We start from the raw sequence: 20,070 nt of genomic DNA, 5'->3' as shown, positions 1-20,070 counted from the left end.
TGGCCTTTTCTTTGCCTTGCAAAAGAGGAAAATCTTTCTTGCTATGTTGGTCCAAAAGACATCTAAAACACAAATTGTGCTTCTTTGCAAAACCAGTCGTGCTAAGAGATCCATGTGGAGTACCTCGTGAGTGCTTAGGCTTCTTAGCCTCTTGTGGACGTGGAGAGGTAGATTGTCTCTTATTCCTCTTGGAGCGCGTGGGAGATCTACCTCGCCATTGGCTCTTAGCCACATTGCTCTTAGCAAAAGTATTCTTAGAGTAGGGAACATTTCCTTTCCTCTCTTGGTCATCATCATATCTTTGGGCATGACTGATGGATTCCTCCGAAGTTTTTGGATGTTGGGTCTTGACATGAAGACGATAGTCTTTATTAAAACCCCGTATCTTTTGGAATTCATGTAGATCTTCTAGTTTTAATATGATTTCCTGATACTTCAAAAGGTATTGTGTGAGAAAGAGGCTAGACATGCGGCATGCATCCCATGCTAACCAATTCTTATCTTCCTCATTAGAGTCCAAAAACTCTTTGGAGAAAGAAGCTTGAAACGCAGCCCAAGACAGAGGACGAGCATCTATTGGAAATGTCATCCACCACTTATAGGCCTTGCCTTTAAGAGATAGACTTGTATCCACATCCGTCTTTATATCCGGGGTGTGTTTCAATCTATGAATATCACTCCATTTGTGTAAGAGAGTTGGAGAGGGGGAATGGGGAATACACCCGACACACAAACAACTGCCCCTATATAGCTCAGGGTATTCACAATACCCCTATCCTCTCAGAAACACCTTTGAAAACAATAACTTTCACTAGTGGGGCCTTGCCTGCAGTCTACCAGATGCACCTACCACCAACAAGATCACCCACCCACATGCACACAACTCTGCTTCTAATCTCGACCCTTTCAACCCACACGACTCCTCTTACTCACTCTCTCTCTCTCTCTCTGCACACACACATGTCGTCGGTTTGGGGGGGCACACACTGTCGACACCACACGACACGAACGAGAGCCAGAGAAGAGAAAGGGGGAAGGGGAAATCAACACTTGATAGGGGAAAAGTGGGTTTGATTTTGCTTCAAGAAAAACTAATCACAACCTTCAGCACACCATGGCCTTGGCTATTTCCAAAAAAAACCCTTTCACTACACAAGCACAACCCTCTTTGCAGGAGGCTCCCAAAATGCTTCTTCGCTGCTCACCGAACACTTCTTTTTCGACAAGATCTTCAACTACTGTCGCCTTTCCATATTCGCCCACGCAAAGAGGCACCTTGGCGATTCTTCTTATTTTCTCTCCTTCTCAAGCCGCTATGCGACGCTCCACAACTGCTTCGATGACTTCTCGCATGTCTCTTGGACCATCACTTGCACAGATCGCTTCCTCTTGGTAGCCTTTGTTGGCTCTTTCCTCTCCAAAGTGCTCACTCTTTTGAGCCGCTTCACCAACAAACCGTGCCGGCTTCGATCGTCGATCATGAGCGCACGAAGTTTTTTTCCTTTTCTTTTCTCAATTCTCCTTCCTTGCCCAAACAAAAAACCCCAGCTCGAAAACGCTGCTCTCCCTTTTCTTCTTATCTTCCTCCTTTTCTTTTCTTTCTAAAAAGCTCCCTTTTTAGCATAGTGCCCGGCGTCATTGCATTGTGGCCTCTCCATTCATTTTGTCTTTTTCTTTCCTCTTTCCTTGGTGGAGCTCTCATTAAGCTTTTTTTAAAGAAATCCAGTTCACCCTTCCTTTTTTCACTTAGAGTCCATGGGTTTTCCTTTTTTTTCACTCATTTCCCATGGTGCCAGTGCTTCACGTGCACGGACTCGTTGAACCTCCATCTTGACAAGCCACACCCTCCCTTCACTCCTGGAGAGATTTTTCCGCATGCGGAACACTCCACATCCTTCCACCGTAAGTCACACAATTGGAAAAAAAAACAAGTTTGGCCCCTTCTACCGTGATTCTCTGTCCACTTGAAGTGGGCGCATCTCAAGGCCCCTGACTCCAATCGGCAAGCCACAAATTTTGGTTGACTCCCCATGTCGCATGCAACTTTCCAAAACTCGAGCGAGCTCAAAAAAAATCTTGTCAGCACGCCTACCGATGAGCACATACCCGACCTCGACAAATATTCAACATGCCATAACTTGCATGTCTGAACTCCGAATGGCAATCCAAAAAGACCGGCATGCTCCACAGCTCGAGCTTGACATACATATCAAAAGGATCCTAGTTTTTACCATTTGTCTGTACCTGCCCTGCTTGTCGGGGATCTGCATATAGGATTCCTTCTTCGGACAATCATAACTTCCACATCGGGACTCCGTTTTGAGGAACCGTCTGGACCAACTTGCAAAGAATCTCAATGACCATATTCTAGAGCATCAAATCAGCATCTCGGGCACCTTCACATGTCACCCCCACTGGACCATTTTGGGGCCTTTTTGACCAAAAAAACCACATTAGACATACACTTCCACTATCATTTGCCTACCCAGGTCCTCCACATTGGCCTTGGCCCTTTTTCCTGTACCTACCAGTACTCATAGCTTGGCATAGATCGTGTTCCTACACAGAAAACTTTGGCTGCACCATCATTGCCCACCCCCCTATTGAACATTCATGTTCAACCAAAAGTAGCCTTATTGAACTTGAAACTCGTAACACTTTGCAAACACTCAAGCACATTGGAAAACACACCCCCATATGTATAATATGTACAAAACTGTATGTCTGTTAGTCTTGAGCCCTTTCAAGTGGGTTGCCCAACCCCCCTGTTCACAATCTGACTTACATCGGCCACCACTCCCCTATCAAAGTACAACTTGAGCCGTACACCATTTACCCTGTGCCTGAGAATCTTACCATTAACTCTCACCAATTGATAGGTTCCATTCAAAAAGGCCTTTTGCACTTTGTACGGACCTATCCATTTCTTTTTGAACTTCTTTTGGAAGGTGAAGTCTAAGTAGCTCTCATATTTCATTACTAGGTCCCCTTCTTCTATGTTTTTTTTCTAGCAGACCATCATTGACTTTGGCCATTCTTCTTTCTCGTTGCTCTACGTAGTAGTCTGCTGCTGCTTCTCTATCCATCTGTAATGCCTCAAGGATGACAATCCTATCCTGTAAGACAGCTTGTGGAGTGGCATTGATGCGCCACATACCTTTTAAAGCACCTAGCTGTGCATGGACTAGCAACACTGCCTCCTTACCATAAACCAATTCAAATGGAGTAAAGTTGGTCGCCACTTTGTAGGACGTCCTATAGGCCCATAAACACTTCTCCAGATTGATCTCCCATTATGTCTCCTGCTTATATACTTACTTCGTCAGCATCTTGATGATTTGTCCATTGGCACTCTTCACCAGACCGTTGCATTGGGGATGATATGGTGAGGAAAATCATGTTGAATCTTTAGTTTTTCCACCAATGATTGCATAAGCTTTCTTCTCAACCCTTGCCCTCTATCAAAAATGAGTACCCATGGCACTCCAAAATGGCAACAAATGTTATCGAAAACAAAGTGGGCCACAACCTATGCATTTACCTCCTTCACAGCTTTGGCCTCGACCCACCTGGTGAGGTAGTTGATGGCTACCACAACATATTTCTTGCCACTTGTAGACTTAGGGAGTGGACCGATGGCATCCAAACCCCACTTATCAAAAGCATTCTGAGAAATAATGGCTCCCTGTGACTCAACTACCAAACGCCTCTCTCCATAGTCTGGTATTCATGGCAGGTCTTGCACCAATACTGCACATCCTTCACTACTGAAGGCCACCAAAACCCCGCTCTTAACACTCAAAACAATACTTGGCCTTTCCCCTGGTTTCCACTCTCCTCGTGACATTGCTCCAACACCAAGTTAATTTCTTCTTTTTAGAGTACTCTCCTCAGCACCCCGTCTCTGCCGTAGGTCATTAGGTCTTCACCTACTAGTGTAAATTTGCATGCTTTCTGAACTATCCTTCTCTTTTGCAGTTTAGACAAATCTTGAGGACACTTTCCGGTACTCAAAAAATGTTCCACCTCCTTCAACGGCTCCCTACTTGTGTATATGGCCGGGGCCACATATGTACCTGCGACATGTACCTGCACCTTTCTGCTTGCTAGCTGCTCTGTCTCTTGGTTGTGCTCTCTCTTCACATACTTAAAATGGATCTCTCTAAAGAACTTCAAAAACTTTTTGATGGCAAAGAACCAATGTTTTCCGGAATCGCGCTTTACTTGCCATTGGCCTAGCAGTTGCTTGATGACCAATAATGCATCACCTTTGACCACCAACTTGGAAATGCTAAACTCAATGCATTGTTTCAAACCTAGATGGAGGGCAAGATATTCTGCTTCATTGTTGGTATGAACATCCTCCAAATCATAGGCTTTTGAGAAGATTACCTTGCCGTGTGGATTGTGTATCATCACACATCCACCAAATGTCTTTATTACCTTTCTATATGCAGCATCAAACCACATGGTAAAAGCTCCCACCAGGTCTGGCTCCTCTTTGGCTTCATCTCGTACCACTCTTGGATAAATTGGCAAATCCACGGCTTTGCTGACCAAAATGTCTGCCAAATGGGATCGACTTGTATATTCAATTTTAAACTCGAACTCAAATTCTTGCAACTATATCACCCACTTCATGATCTGCTTCTCTGGATTTAGGTGTAACACCACTTGAAGCAAGAGATTGTTAGTTGTCAACATAGAGAACTTACGCACAATGAGGTGCAATTTGAGCTTCCTGCAAGCAAAAACCAATGCCATGACCCACTGCTCCGCTTCAGTGTAAGTCACCTCTCGAGGACTTATTACCCTTCTTTCGAAGTCGATAGGCTTATAACTCCTTCCTACCTTTTGCAGTAAGACCACCCCAATAGCCACTATACCTACTGTCATTGCCACACAGAAATCATACTCTTGGCTTGGAGGGCACACAACTGGCAGCTGGCACAAAATTTCTTTCACCCTGTCAAAACTTCTTGAGCATCTTCATCCCATTCAAAGCCATGCACCTACTGAGCCCTCTTTTGGAGAGGATACACATATTGTGACATCATCCAAAAAAAACGTGACAAGTACTTTAGCTTTTATGCAAAGGAGGCCAAGCCTTGCGTACTAGAGGGAGGCTCCATTAAGACTAGCACCTTGACCTTTTCTAGATCTGTCTCAATTCCATTTGGTGACACCACGTGACCTATCAACTGCGCTCGAGGTTGTGCTAGCTTTCACTTCTTAGGTTTTAGTTCACCTCCTTCTTCGTCCAGCCTTTGAAAACATAGCCGGAGCTTTGAAAAATGATATGTCCTTGAGCTATAGCATCCAATGCCATCCATGAAAACTCTAATGAACCTGCCAAGTAGAGACCAAACACCCTATTCATCTAGTCTTGGAAGGTGGCGTAGGCATTCACTAAACCAAACGGCATCCTGCGATATGCAGAGCACCCCCATGGAGAGATAAATGTCGTCTTCAATTGGTCTTCAAGAGAGATCCCTATCTGAAAGTACCCTGAAAATCCATCCATAATAGAGTACCTCTCATGACCTGGCACCTGATTTTAGGATTTCATCTTGGAACGGTAGCGGATAGTGATTTCTCTTGGTCGCCGCATTCAATGGCTTGTAATTGACGCACACCCGCCATTTTCTATTCTTCTTAGGGTTGATAACCACTGGAGAAACCCACTCCGACTCCTTCACGGGGTATATGATACCTGCATCTAAAAATTGGTTAGTCTCTTGCCAAAGAGCCTCCTTCTGAATCTCCCCTAACCTCTTTTAGCTTCTGCGCCTTTGGTTTGCACCCTTCTTTAAGAACTATCTTGTGCTCTGCACCCTTTGCTCCTCGTAGATCCTCGTACTTCGTCGCAAAGAAATTCGGAAAAGAGGCACACAAATCAACATATCCTTGTCTCTCTTTCTTGGTCGGATCTTCGCTTAGCATAGCAGTTACCTCCTTTGCACCTATGCCATGAATCTGTGGTTGCACCTCCCCTTTTCCATGGGAGCCTTCAATAGTGACCCCAAACAAGTCGGCATATATCTTTAGCATATCATCCTTGTTTTCCTCTTCCTCAGTATCTGTGTAGCCTTCATCATAGGCCGTCTCGGTCTCATACTCATAGCTTGTCGTGTCATCTTTGTGTTTTTCCACCATCGGGTGAAAACGACTCTCTTTGGTCTTTAAATCCAGCACCACCTGCCTCCCTCTCTCTTTGTGAGGCAAGGTGAACACCCTGCTCCCCCAATCCTGCTTAGCCCCTATTGCAAATAGCCATGGACTACCCAAGATGATTGGATAAGCATTGTCAACCGCTTTCATCACAAAGAAATTGATTAGACACTCAATGCCCATCACTTTCACTCTTACGTCTTGAGCCACGCCCAAACACCTAGATTTGGTATGGTTGCCCATTCTCATGCGTACATTTGATTTAGCTACTACTTTGACCCCTGTTTCCTTCATAGCAGCCTCCGTCATGACGCAAACTTATGCTCCACCGTCTATATAGGCCTGAACCTGCATCCTCTTTTCAATGACCACAACCACTAGAGGAAGGACATCCATCGCAGGCTACCCACTCTCAATGCCATGTTTTGTATTGCATGCACATTCCACTTAGCCTTTGGCAGCCTCGTGCTGACACTTGTAGACCACTGTCTTTGTAGCTTGGGATTTAAGGCCAATAGCTGACCAAAGGTTATGTTAGCCTTTTGATTTTGAACATCGCTTACCAAGTCATATTTGGGGTAGCCGCGCCCTAGCTGAAAGTCTGCTTGCTTGATTTTGTGAAGCCTCCTCTTCTTGCTAGTTTCTGGCTGCTCCTTGCCTTTGTACACTTTCTCTTTACCTTTACGGGCCCTCGTCTCCCATCTGGTTTTGTCTCTCTTTCCATCCTTTCTCTTTTGTTGGCAAAGACTTCATCATCCTGCTTAGCTACTCCGATGATATTCACCCTAGGGACTTCACCACCATCTGGAGGAGCTGGAAACATTTGATTCTCGACTACCTGCTCCCTCGAGCCATTGAGTTGTGCTTGGCCTCTACCTCTGCCAAACAACGGATAAATACCGCCTCTTTCTCTTAGCGGATGAGGGTAATCACTCTAGGGCTATCTATCTTTCCATTGCATACTAAGAAACACACTCTCTATTGTGTGCCTTGAGCTTCCTTCGTCTTCTCCAAGCTATGTGTGTCTCTCTGCAACCCGAATTCCAACAATTGGTATCAGAGCAAGTTGCGTCCTCCCGGGCTTAGTCGCCAGGTGCTCCAACACACTCCTCCTCACTTTCTCCGATTTCAGTGAGCTTTGGCGAGCGTTTGCAGGTCGACAAATACTTCGGGAGAGCTCGTAGAGTTGGGTCTACTCAGATTTTTGATTCGGGCTCATTTCGGCCTCCGTTTCCACTGCAGGCAGTACTACACAGGCTATTTTGTCATTTTGTGCAGAATTTATGTCAGTGCCGTTTTTTGCATAACAGGTGCCTTATAGTCTTCTATGGTTTTTGCTATATAGCACATGTTGTTCTTGTTCCGTTTCTCCTACTTTTGGGTAGTTTTCACATCAGGTGCAGCATTTACCATGGCTGACAACAACAACACAGATGTGTTCAAGATGTTTGCTGCTGAGGATAGGTTGGATGGGGACAACTACCCTATGTGGGCTTATATGATGCAACATGTTCTTGTGTGAAAGGGTGTCTAGAACATTGTGCAGGGCATTGATGTACGTCCTGGTTCTGAGGATGTAGGCGATGTTGAGGATGTTGCAAGTCTTGCAGCTGTTAGAGTTGTTTTGCCTATGGCAGAACAAGCTCGTTGGGATGTTAAGGATGCGCAGGCTCATGGATTGATTGCGTTGTCTGTGAAGCGCACCATTGTTCCTCACATCCGTTCAGCAAAATCTGCAAAACAGGCTTGGGATATTTTAGCAGGTCTTTATGCAATCTGCAATGAGGCTAAAATTGCTTTGCTGCGTAAAGAGCTGGAGTAGAAGATTACACATGAGGAAGATGATATGGACACTTTCCTTGCTAGTGTCAAGGATATCAATGAGAAACTCATTTATGCAGGTGAAGTCATTTCAGACAGTTCCCTAGTGCAGACTGTTCTTGATGCCTTACTAGATTCTTACCAGACTTTTGCTAGTACTTGGAGACTGATGACCCAAGGAAATACTGAAGTTGTCAAGTTTGATGCATTATGCACATTGTTGTTGCAAGAGTCACTTTCTAGAAAAAACGAGTCTAGGCAGCGTGCAGTTGAACAGGCTTTTATTGCTTCTCAAAGAAGGGTGGTAACAGTAATGCAGCCACTTCTTATGGTTCTGCTGCGAGTGGCAAAAATTCTATTCCTAATGCTTCTGCTGGCAGCACTTCGTCTGGCAATTCTGGTGATAAGGACAAAAAGAAGATGCGTTGCTATTATTGTAAAGCTAATGATCACTTGATCAAGTGATTGTCCTAAGTTGAAGGCCAAAGAGGCTAAGAAGAAAGAGGGTGGTTCCACTGCAAATGTTGGTTCCACTACAAATGCAGCCATTGTTGAGTCTTCTGTGAAAGGAGACTGTGATGCTGATGTTGATGTAGAATGGGCTTTTAGCGCAGAGTGCACATACAATCCTGGTGTCCATGATGCATGCTTGTCAGTTGCTGCAGATTCACATGTGTGGTATTTCGACAGTGTTGCTACAAAGCACATTACCTCACATCGTGAATTGTTTACCTCTCTCGAGTCTGTCCCTCATGGGAATTCAGTCACTTGTTCCAACAATGCCTCTTATCCAATTCAAGGAGTTGGAAAGATTGTGCTTACTGCTGTTAATGGCAGTCCTTTCACACTTGTTGATGCACTTTATGTACCTGGGATCAAGAAGAATCTCTTGAGTGTATCCGCACTTGCTAGACTTGGACTTGTAGTCAAATATGTGGATGACAGATGTACAGTTCATGATCTCCGTTTTGGTGATGAAATTGTTGTATCTGGCCTTTTGTGCCATGGGCTGTATAAGCTCACTTTGTATGAAAAGTGTGGACAAAATTTTGCAAATGCTGTTGCAGATTCAAGGGCTATTTTAGATGCAAAACTTTGGCATGCACGTATTGGTCATCTGAATTTTTCCAGTTTGCTGCGTTTGCAGAAATCTGATATGGTTGCTTCTTTGCCGCCTCTTGAAGCACATATCAAACATGTTTGTGAAGGCTGTATTTTGGGTAACATTCAGTGTTCTAAGTTTCCAAAGGATGGTTCAATTCGGGCCACATGCAGGTTGCAGCTTGTGCATAGTGATGTTTGTGGGCCCATGCAAACTCCGTCCTTGGGCAATTACTTGTACTTCGTGACTTTCATTGATGATTACTCCAGGAATGCATGGGTATTTCCGCTTAAAGAGAAGTCCGAACTTTTTATGTGCTTCAAATAATTCTGGCTATGGCTGAAAATGCCTCGAAATGTACTATGGGCACCCTCCGTTCCGATCGAGGGGGGGAGCATATGTCTCATGAATCTAATGCATTTTTGGCTAGTTGTGGGATAAAACACCACACAGTTCCTTATACACCTCAGCAAAATGGTGTTGCTGAGAGGAAAAATAGGTGACTGACGAAAATGGCATGATGTATGGTCAAAGTCAAGCTTTGCCGCATTCTTTTTGGCTTGAGGCCATCATGTGTGCCACTTATGTACTTAACAGGTGTCCTACGAAAGCTTTGCAGTCTATTACTCCATATGAAGCATGGCATGATAGAAAGCCTTCTATTGAGCACATGCATGTTTCTGGCTGTTTGGCATATGCTTTGGTGCCACAAGTGCAGCGCAAAAAATTGGATGATAAGGCTGTCAAATGTATTTTTGTTCGTTATAGTGCTAAAAGAAAAGGTTATAGGTTGTATCATCCGCAAACAAAACGTATTCTGGTTTCACAGGATGTAGTGTTTCTGGAAGATTCTGTTCAGCTCTTGCTGTCATGTACTAGAGATAGTAATGTAAGCTCACAGGACATTTATGACACTTTGTTGCCTCTTTTCAGTGGTGGAATACGAATGTAAGTTCCAATGAGGCAAATGTACAACCTATGGGGTTTTTGAAAAATGTTACAAATCAGTCTATTACTGATGCAGATGTATATGATGTACTAGATGAGGAAAGGTCTGAAAATGAGCAGGCTAGAGGTATGCCAAAATGGCTGGTGCACACTTTGCGTGATAGTAAATTGGATGCACCTTTGTCTAGTCGTACTCGTTCAGGCTCTTGCCATGCATCTTATGCATCAGATTGTTATGCTTTGGCTGTGTCTATTTTACTTGATGTTGAGGAGTCTCTGTCTTTTGATGAAGCAAAGAATTCAGAAAATTGTATGGCTGCCATGCAATCAGAATATGATGCACTTATAGAAAATGACACATGGACTTTATGTAATTTGCCTCCTTGCAAAAAGGCCATTGGTATGAAGTGGGTTTACAAGTTGAAACGCAAGCCAGATGGTGAGATCGATCGCCATAAGGCTCGACTTGTTGCAAAGGGTTATGCACAGCAAAAAGGCATAGATTATGAAGATACTTTTGCTCCCACTTGTCGTATTACTACTGTGCGTTTTCTATGTGCATTGGCAGCTCATTTTGGTTGGGATGTACATCAATCAGACATCGTTCCTGCTTCCTTGAATGGTGACATATTTGAGGAAGTTTATGTAACGCAGCCTCGCGGTTTTGTCATAAAAGGACAAGAGGACAAATTGTGCAGATGTAAGAAGGCTTTGTATGGGTTGAATCAATCTCCTCGTGCTTGGTATGAGAAAGATGACACTCATTTGGTTAAATGAGGCTTTCGTAATAGTCCAACAGAAAGCACATAGTATGTAAAGCGTGAGGGTGATGTACTTCTCATTGTGGTTCTTTATGTTGATAATTTGCTGATCAACTGGACTAAATGAGAGACATATTGCTGAATTTAAGGCTGATTTGAATTCTACTTTCAAGATGAAAGATTTGGGGCTGTTGCATCATTACTTGGGTATACAGTTTAAGCAGTGTGATGCTGGTATTGCCTTGTGTGAGAAAAGTTACATAGAGACATTGCTATGTAAGTTTGGACTTGAGGATTGCAAACCTATTGCCACTCCCATGGAAACAGGTTTGAAGTTGAGTCTACATGATGCTGGCGATCCTGCTGATGTCACTCTTTACCAAACTGCTATTGGCTGCCTCATTTATGTATGCAACACGAGGCCAGATATTCAGTTTGCAGTCTCACTTGTCAGCAGATTTATGCATAGCCCAGGGTCTAAGCATTGGCACGCTGTGAAGAGGATTTTCCGCTACCTTAGTGGCACTTTACATCTTGGCTTGTTTTATCCCAAGGGAGTATCATTGCTGCCAGACTTACATGATTTTTTTGAACTCAGATTGGGCTGGTTGTTTTGACACGCGAGTGTCCACAACTGGTTTTTGTTTCATGCTTGGCAGTTCATGTATATCATGGTTGAGCAAGAATCAACCTACTGTGGCCACTTCGAGTTGTGAGGCTAAGTACATGGCAATCTTCACAGCTACGTTGAGTGTATATGACTCGGACGCCTTATGGCTGATTTGGGTGTTGGACAGGACATTACCAACACTATCTACACTGATAGTCAGAGCGCATTGGCATTTGCGAGGAACCCAGTTTTTCATGCTCGCACAAATCACATTGAGGTGCATTACCACTATGTCAGGGAGAGGCTCTCAGTAGGAGATATCAGCTTGGCTTATGTGCCAACACAGGACAATCTTGCAGATCTTTTCACAAAGGCATTGTCTCGTGAGAATCTTGAAGCTTTCCGCAAAGCTTTGGGCGTACTCCCCTTTGTGGACTGATCATGTCCTCAGGGCATGGCACTTCCCTTTACTCATGTGCCACCTCTCGTTCACCGCATCACGCTGTGAGCGGGATGAAAACACACACAACGCCTCTATAACGATCCAACACACACTCTTGGGAAGATACACACACACACTATGGGGCACCACTCGGCTTACACAACACACCTGGCCAAGACAGAGAACACACCTCTGGAGTGAGAGGAGAGAGACTATCCACTTGCCCACTCCACACAGACACAAACACACACACACCCAAAAAACTCAGCTCAAAAGAGGAGAATTTATGATGTTTAGATACAATTGAGCTTGGGCCAACACCAATGAGGCAAATAGCTCACACAATATGGGTAAAATAAGCCAGATACAATCACGAACTAGAGCAGAAACTTCGCTCATAGGAGAAACTTACACAGGAAAATAGCAAGAAAAGAGTGAGGAATTTGGCAAAATAGACAGCTCCATCGCGTCCGAAACGGCCCAAAACCCCGGTCTACAATGTCAAAGTGCTCAAGTCCGACCTCGGATGAGCAGTCTACGGCCAAAACAAGCTCCAAAATGAGCAAAAACACACCTGCGGCTGTTCCTCCTCTTCTCTCCACGTTTTTTCTGGTCTTCTCTCTATTTTTTCAGTTCCCACACTTAGCTTTATTATTTGGGCACCCTTGGCCTTTTAGATGACCTCAAACGGACCCCAAACAGGCCAAAAACTGACCTCGCAGTGCATAGTTGTCACCTTTTTGCATCATTCGCACACCTGGCACTCAGCTTTTTTCCAATAATGCATCTCGCCACCACGTGAAGTGGCCCCAAAAAGTGGTGCTAATGATGACCTTTCTGCATAACTCTCACCAGAAAACACCCACCTTGTGTCCGTCCTCATCCGCGTGCAAATATTGACTTTGTTCGCCCTCCTGACGCCACTAGATGCCATCTTACGCACCTGCTGACCTCACGTCGTCGGTCCGCGGATAGCTTCCTCGAGAAGTTTTACGCGCTACCAACTCCTCCTTATTGTAGAAAAAACACACTAGTATTGATAATAGTGAAAATCGCTGCACTATGTACATGCTGTCCTACCTGTACACATATGGGCCCCACGTAACCACTTGGCTATGGAAATTGGGTAATCCTTATTTCGATGCACCATGCATGTGTATGTACATATGCGCAATCCCTTGCTCAAAAAAACTCCTGACATAATTTGCCCATCCCCTAGCCTGCTAGATCATTCATGATTAGCAGGAGCAAAGAGAGATATGAGACTCGCCGCATCACAGGTCTCCTCATCCTTCACCAACATTGGTTGCTCCACAGAAAGCTCATCTTGCTCCACCATCATCAATCTAGCATGATACAATTTAAGACGCAATCCATTTACCCTTGACTTATGTAGAACACCATCCAGGTTAGCCAGCTGATATGTGCCATTTGGAAAACACTCCACTACCTTGAAAGGGCCTTCCCACTTAATTTGAAACTTCTTTTGGAAGGTGTTGTGCAGCTTACTGTTGTAGCGCAAAACCAAGTCATGTTTCTTGATACCCTTACTTTTGACCTTTTCATTTATCTTTGCCAAAGCTTTATCTTGCATTTGCCCATAATGCTCCAATGCGCTCATCCTATCCAACTGGACCTCTTGTAACTACAAGAGCCTCTCTTTGAATGCATCACTAGGTGGCCCAAGCAACTTCTCTAACATCTTGACCGCAGGCAAGACCGCAGGCAACTCTACCTCCACAGGCAATAGTGCTTCCTTTCCATACACCAAATGAAATGGAGTAAACCCTGTACCTGTCTTCACCGAAGTACGGTAAGCCCATAATGCACTAGGCAATTCCAAATCCCAATTCTTTCCTTGGTGCTCTGTCACTTTCGAAAGAATCTCTACCAACTCACCATTGAATCTTTTATTTAAGCCATTACACTGTGGGTAATAAGGAGTGGTATGCTGGTGCCTAATCTTCATCTTTGTGCATAAGAAGTCTAGCAGTTTAGCTCTAAATCCTGGCCCCTTATTTGAAAGTAGCTCTAATGGCACCCCAAACCTGCAACATATTTCATCATACACAAATTTTGCCACATCCTTTGCAGTGATCTGTTTTACTGCTATAGCCTCTGCCCATCTAGAAAGATAGTCCACTGCCGTCAAAATATAGCTTTTGCCCCTGCTTGTGATAGGTAACGGGCCTATTGCATCAATCCCCCACTTTTCAAACACATCAAATGCCATAATGGTTTTTCGTAGCTCTGGCTTCAACACTCTCTTCCCAAATGCTTGACACCTATTGCAAGACCTACACCAATGGTGAACATCCTTGTGCAAACTAGGCCATACACACCCCTCTTGCAAAATCTTATGCAAGGTGATCTTTAGAGAAAAATGGCCACCACATGCGCCTTCATGATTCTCTTCCAACACTCTGTAAAGCTCCTCCCGCCAAGGTACACGTCTCAACACGAGATCAGCCCCTTTCATGTACAACACATCACCAATCAATTTGTACCTGTATGCTCTACGCACAAAGCCATACTTCTTAGACTTCTGAATCTCCTTTGGAATGATTCCTGTTAGCAAAAACTCCTCTTCTTGAGCCAAACTTTCCCGGCCATGATAAAGAGGTAAAGTGGTCCTCAACACAAATAGCTCCCCAATCATGCCTTGAGCTGCTTCATGTGCCTCTCCATTTAGAGCACGTTCAATGTGTCTGATGATCCATGCTTCGAACTTTTTTAACAGGCCTTTAATTCTGAAGCACATTTCCTTCAATGAGGTGTTCTTTCTCTTCCACACACCCAGCACTTGCTTCACCACTAACAAGGCATCAACTTTTATGCTCAACCTTCGAACCCCATGCTTCAAACAAATGTGTAATCCGGCTTCCAATGTAGCATATTCAGCCTCATTGTTACTATGCGCATCCAATTTGAACCCTCTCTTGCATACTAGCTTCCCCTCTGGATCATAAAGTGCTATACCCCCTGAAGCTGCATCGTGGTTCTTTCTGTATGAACCATCAAAGAACAACATATGTGCATTGCTGATCTGTGGCACTTCTTCAACTACCTTTCTCACCACCTCTTCCTTAACAATAAGGGGATTCTCCTTGTAGGTCAACAAATCAGCTAGGGTAGCCCTTGTACTATCTTCCACTAGAAAAGAGAACTCAAACTCTTGCAGCTCAATTACCCATTTCTTCACCACATTTGACATGTTAATACCATTAATTAACTGTGGCAAAAAGGCATAACTCGTCAAGAAAACAAACGGCCGTGGTAGCAAGTAATGACGAAATCGTCGACGAGCAAATATTACACTGGCCATCACTAGCTCTACTTCCGATAACTTTCTCTCCGCTACCAACTTCACTCGGCTTGCACAATACAATGGCCTCATATAATGGCTGCCCTTCCCCTTTTGCAATAGCATAGCTCCAATGGCATCATCCCCTACTGATGGATTTACATAAAAAACTTTCTCCCAATCAGGAGCCTGCATGGCTGACAAACCCCCTAACACCTCTTTTACCTCTTGAAACACTTCTTCACACTTGTCATCCCATTGCAATGGATCATGCTTTTCCACTTGTTGTAATGGATAAAGAATCTGAGAAGACAATGGAATAAACCTTGCCATGTACTTCACTTTGTGTATAAAGGTTGCCAATTGCTTCGTACTCGTAGGTGATGGAAGAAGAATAATAGACTTAACCTTGTGTGGATCAGCCTCGATGCCATTTTCTGACACCATGTGGCCCAATAACTTCACCCTTGGCTATGCTAGATGACATTTCCTTGGATTTAGTTGTCCTCCACATTCATCATATCGAGCCAATACCATCTGTAGCTTCTCATGGTGTTCAGCCCTACTGTTATAAACACAGAAGTCATCCATAAAAGCTTTAACACAACTACCAATGAATGGTTCCAACACCCAATTCGCTCTCTCTTGATAGAAAGATGGTCCATTTGACAACCAAAATGGCAACACTGTGTAGCAATAGCAGCCCCATGGCGTAATGAAAGTTGTCTTTGTGCGGTCTTTAAGAGCAATCTTCAATTGAAAATAGCCTGAAAAACCATCACACACACTGTACCTCTCATAACCTGCCACTGAATCCAATATCTGATCAATGAATGGAAGAGGATATGGGTTCTTCTTGGTGGCTGCATTTAAGGGTTTAAAATCTACACAAATCCTCCACTTCCCATCCTTCTTTGGACTGGCTACTACTGGACTCACCCATTGTGTGGTCTCCATAGGGACTATGAACCCTGCCTTCAACAACTTGTCCACCTCTTCTCGCAAGGCTTCCATTTGCTCTTGACCCATCCTTCTTAGCCTTTGCCGCACTGGCTTAGCACCTTATTTCAGCTCTATATGCATCTCTTCGCCCTTGAACCCTCTGATCTCTTCGTATGAATTAATGAACAAATCAGGAAAACTAGCCAGTATGTGCAAATATATATCCTTCTCCATAGTTGAGAGGTCTCCACTGATCATTTGTGTCATCAATTCCTGCTTCTTTGAAAACTCAACCTTGGTTTGCATCAGCCCTTCAATCACTTCATAAGGCCCTTCACTTTCATCTTCAACCTCATTCGCAAATGCAACTAAACCAAACTCCTGGATTTCTTTGTCCATCAAAAGAAATGCAACATCAGCATCCTCATCACTACTGATAGTGCTATCACTGTCCTCATCTGTCACCGTGGAAGAGTCTTCATCACTAGACTCATCCTCATCTTCATAAAGCTCCTCTAATCGTTTCCTTGTGTCCATATTATAAATCTTCTTGGTACCTGTCTTTCCATAGAGGCTAATCGTACCATGTCGCCAATCTTGAACAGCTCCCATTGCACGTAACCATGGTCTGCTGCCCAGTATAATAGGATATGCTCCCAACCTTGCTGGCATCACATGAAAATCAACCACTGCTTTTGCATCATATGGCTCCACTTCTAAGCTCTTTACAACACCCAAGCATTTTTCTTTTTGATGGTTTGCCAATCTGATCCTCTCTCTGGCTCTTTCTCCATTGGGTTAACCATCCTCTTCCACTGTCGCTTTAGCTTAGGCACCATCTCTATAAGCTGCCCAAAAGTAACATCTGCCTTCCTGCTCCTCAGATCCTCCCTCAAGTCATAGCTTAATTGCCCATCCCCTAGTGGAAAATCTGAAACATGAAACTTTCGACGAGCTCTCCTTTTCCTCTTGGCCTTGACATCCTCGCCTTCATGGCTCTTTCCCTTCTTCTTGCTAGGACCTGGGACACTTCTTCCTTCCTTTTCCTCTGTCTTCCTCTTCCCAATAGGCATCACTAATGTATCCTCTAGCTTTGATGCCTTCTCCAAGGTGACTACACTTAGCACTTTTGTCTTTCCATTTTCCTCCAGGGTTAATCCGCTGGTTCCTTCATCTCCCTTAATTTTGATGCGATAATCATGCGACCTAGTTAGCACCTGTTTTGGCAATGGATACATGTATCCCCCCATCCTTGGTGGCTTATCACATTGCGGGCTGATGTGGCCCAACTCTCCGCAATTATAACATGTGGGCGTCTGCCTCCAAAACCTACTATTACTTTGTCCAGCACCATTCCTAGGCCTTTCTTCACCTCCTGGCTGATTTGCAAACCGCCCTCGACCTCGATTATTTCCCACTTGACCTAGCATGTTTAGGCTGAGATTCTTCATCAAATCAACCACTTGCCTCATGTCTTGCCTTAGCCCATCATCTTGCATTGTTGTAGACCACTGCTGGCATAACCTGAGTAGTAACAGGAACCACTGGTTCATGATGAACCACTGACATGCGCCCTTGTAAAGACTCTATAGGCTGAAATTCAGACCTCATTGGCAAAGACTCCACCCCTAACTAGCTCATTTTCCTCAGCTTCCACTCTTTGTTCCTTGCTACCTCTAGTGCATCCTCATATGTCCTAGGCTTCTTTAGCTCCACTCTCCAACGTATATTCTCCCAAAGACTAGCCAAGAACCTGTCCTTATTCATCATGTCAGGTGGGGGTACCTGTGGTGCTAAAGCCTTGCACATTCGCTCCCATGCCAATGAAAACTTACGTATGTACGCATCTACTGGCTCACCTTCCTTTTGCACCAAAGCTTGTACTTCTTGCCACACCTTGTCAGGATCTTCTATCTTCACAAACTCCACTTCCAACCCATGTCGTAGATTGTCCCAACTCAACCTTACAGGTGGATAAGCCACACGCAACTCCTCTTCAAATGCTTTAGACCAAACTCGTGCATCACTCTTCAAACAAATTTGGAGAAGGTGTAACATCTGCGCAGGGTCATGAATCTAGTTGCTAATGCAGGCAACCTCCATCTTTTCCAAAAATTCTTCCACATCTTCATCACTTCTTCCATGAAACTCCGGATAAGAGAAAGCCATGGCTACCCAAATTATGATGCTTTGAGAACCCCTTCGAACACACGTGCAAGAACCCAAAACTTTTCACTACCCAATCCCCAGAAACTTCAATGGAGCTCAGCTTTAGATAAGGACAAACACATGCACATCAAATGAGTTTTCATAGTTAATCATCGGAATGACAACAGGCAAAGGACATTCCAGGATCTCTCTCAATCTTCTTGGCCCAAACATAAAGACTATGCGCTGCTGGAAAAAGATCTTCCTGGACACATGAACATTAATCTGAATTCTTTGAGTTAAATGAAAAGGAGTGAACTGAGGGCCATTTTGATCATCCATTAAAGCCAACCATGAAGCTCCCAAGAAGGCACACCTGACTCAACCTCTGATTTTGCCAAAATTTCAGCAGCATAACAGCATAAATGGCTCAAAATACCAAAAAACCAGCCATCATAACTTGGGAAAATTTCGACAGAGTTTCCCCAGAAGTAGAGCAGTAGAAACCCAAAATATAGACTGTCTATGTATGCATAAACTGTCAACAATAGAACCCGAGCATCAAGTAGGACTCACTAGTACATAGCCTATGGCGAGGTCACAAAAAGGGTGCTCCAGCTACCTATATCACCGAAAGGATCTCTACATTTGAGAATCCCCCAGCTCAATAAAAACCTCACGCTATCGACCCTCACACGAAGGCTAATGCAAATCGCGTATAGTCAAGTCTCAGAAATGACTATCTTCCAGACCAAGTCTCAGAAATGGCTAGGACTGCCAAATACAACCAAGTATGGCTCCACAAATGCGTACAATGGCAGTTTCCACAAGTAACGTACAATGGAGCAGACGATGCGCTCAAATAGGCGCCAAGTGATGCATTCCCACAACAACTGCAAGTGACATCACTGCTAGTATATCACTGTACTCCAGCTACCTGTACTTGTGTGAATCACCTGTACCTGTACCTGTACCTGTCCCTGTAACCTGTAACCTGTAACCTGTAATCTGCAACCTGTAACCCCGAAGCTCGAAGCAGAAGGTACTCGAAGAAGATCCTCCATGGGGGCGCCAAAAGAATGTGAGCGGGATGAAAACACACACAGCGCCTCTATAAAGACCCGACACACACTCTTGGGAAGATACACACAGACACACTATGGGGCACCACTCGGCTTACACAACACACCTGGCCGAGAAAGGGAACACACCTCTGGAGTGAGAGGAGAGAGACTATCCACTTGCCCACTCCACACACACACACACACACACACACACACACACCCAAAAACCTCAGCTCAAAAGAGGAGAATTTCTGATGTTTAGATACAATTGAGCTTGGGCCAACACCAATGGGGCAAATAGCTCACACAATATGGGTAAAATAATCCAGATACAATCACGAACTAGAGCAGAAACTTCGCTCATAGGAGAAACTTACACAGAAAAAACAGTAGGAAGAGTGAGGAATTTGGCAAAATGGACAGCTCCATTGCGTCCGGAACGGCCCAAAACCCCAGTCTACAATGTCAAAGTGCTCAAATCCGACCTCGGATGAGCAGTTTACGGCCAAAACAAGCTCCAAAATGAGCAAAAACACACCTGCGGCTGTTCCTCCTCTTCTCTCCACGTTTTTTCTGGTTTTCTCTCTGTTTTTTCAGTTCCCACACTTAGCTTTATTATTTGGGCACCCTTGGCCTTTTAGATGACCTCAAACGGACCCCGAACAGGCCAAAAACTGACCTCGCAGTGCATAGTTGTCACCTTTTTGCATCATTCGCACACCTGGCACTCAGCTTTTTTCCAATAATGCATCTCGCC

This window comes from Adiantum capillus-veneris, chromosome 20, assembly GCF_014529385.1.
Source record: "Adiantum capillus-veneris isolate H3 chromosome 20, ASM1452938v2, whole genome shotgun sequence".
NCBI lineage: Eukaryota > Viridiplantae > Streptophyta > Polypodiopsida > Polypodiales > Pteridaceae > Adiantum > Adiantum capillus-veneris.
This window is presented reverse-complemented; position numbering follows the sequence as displayed.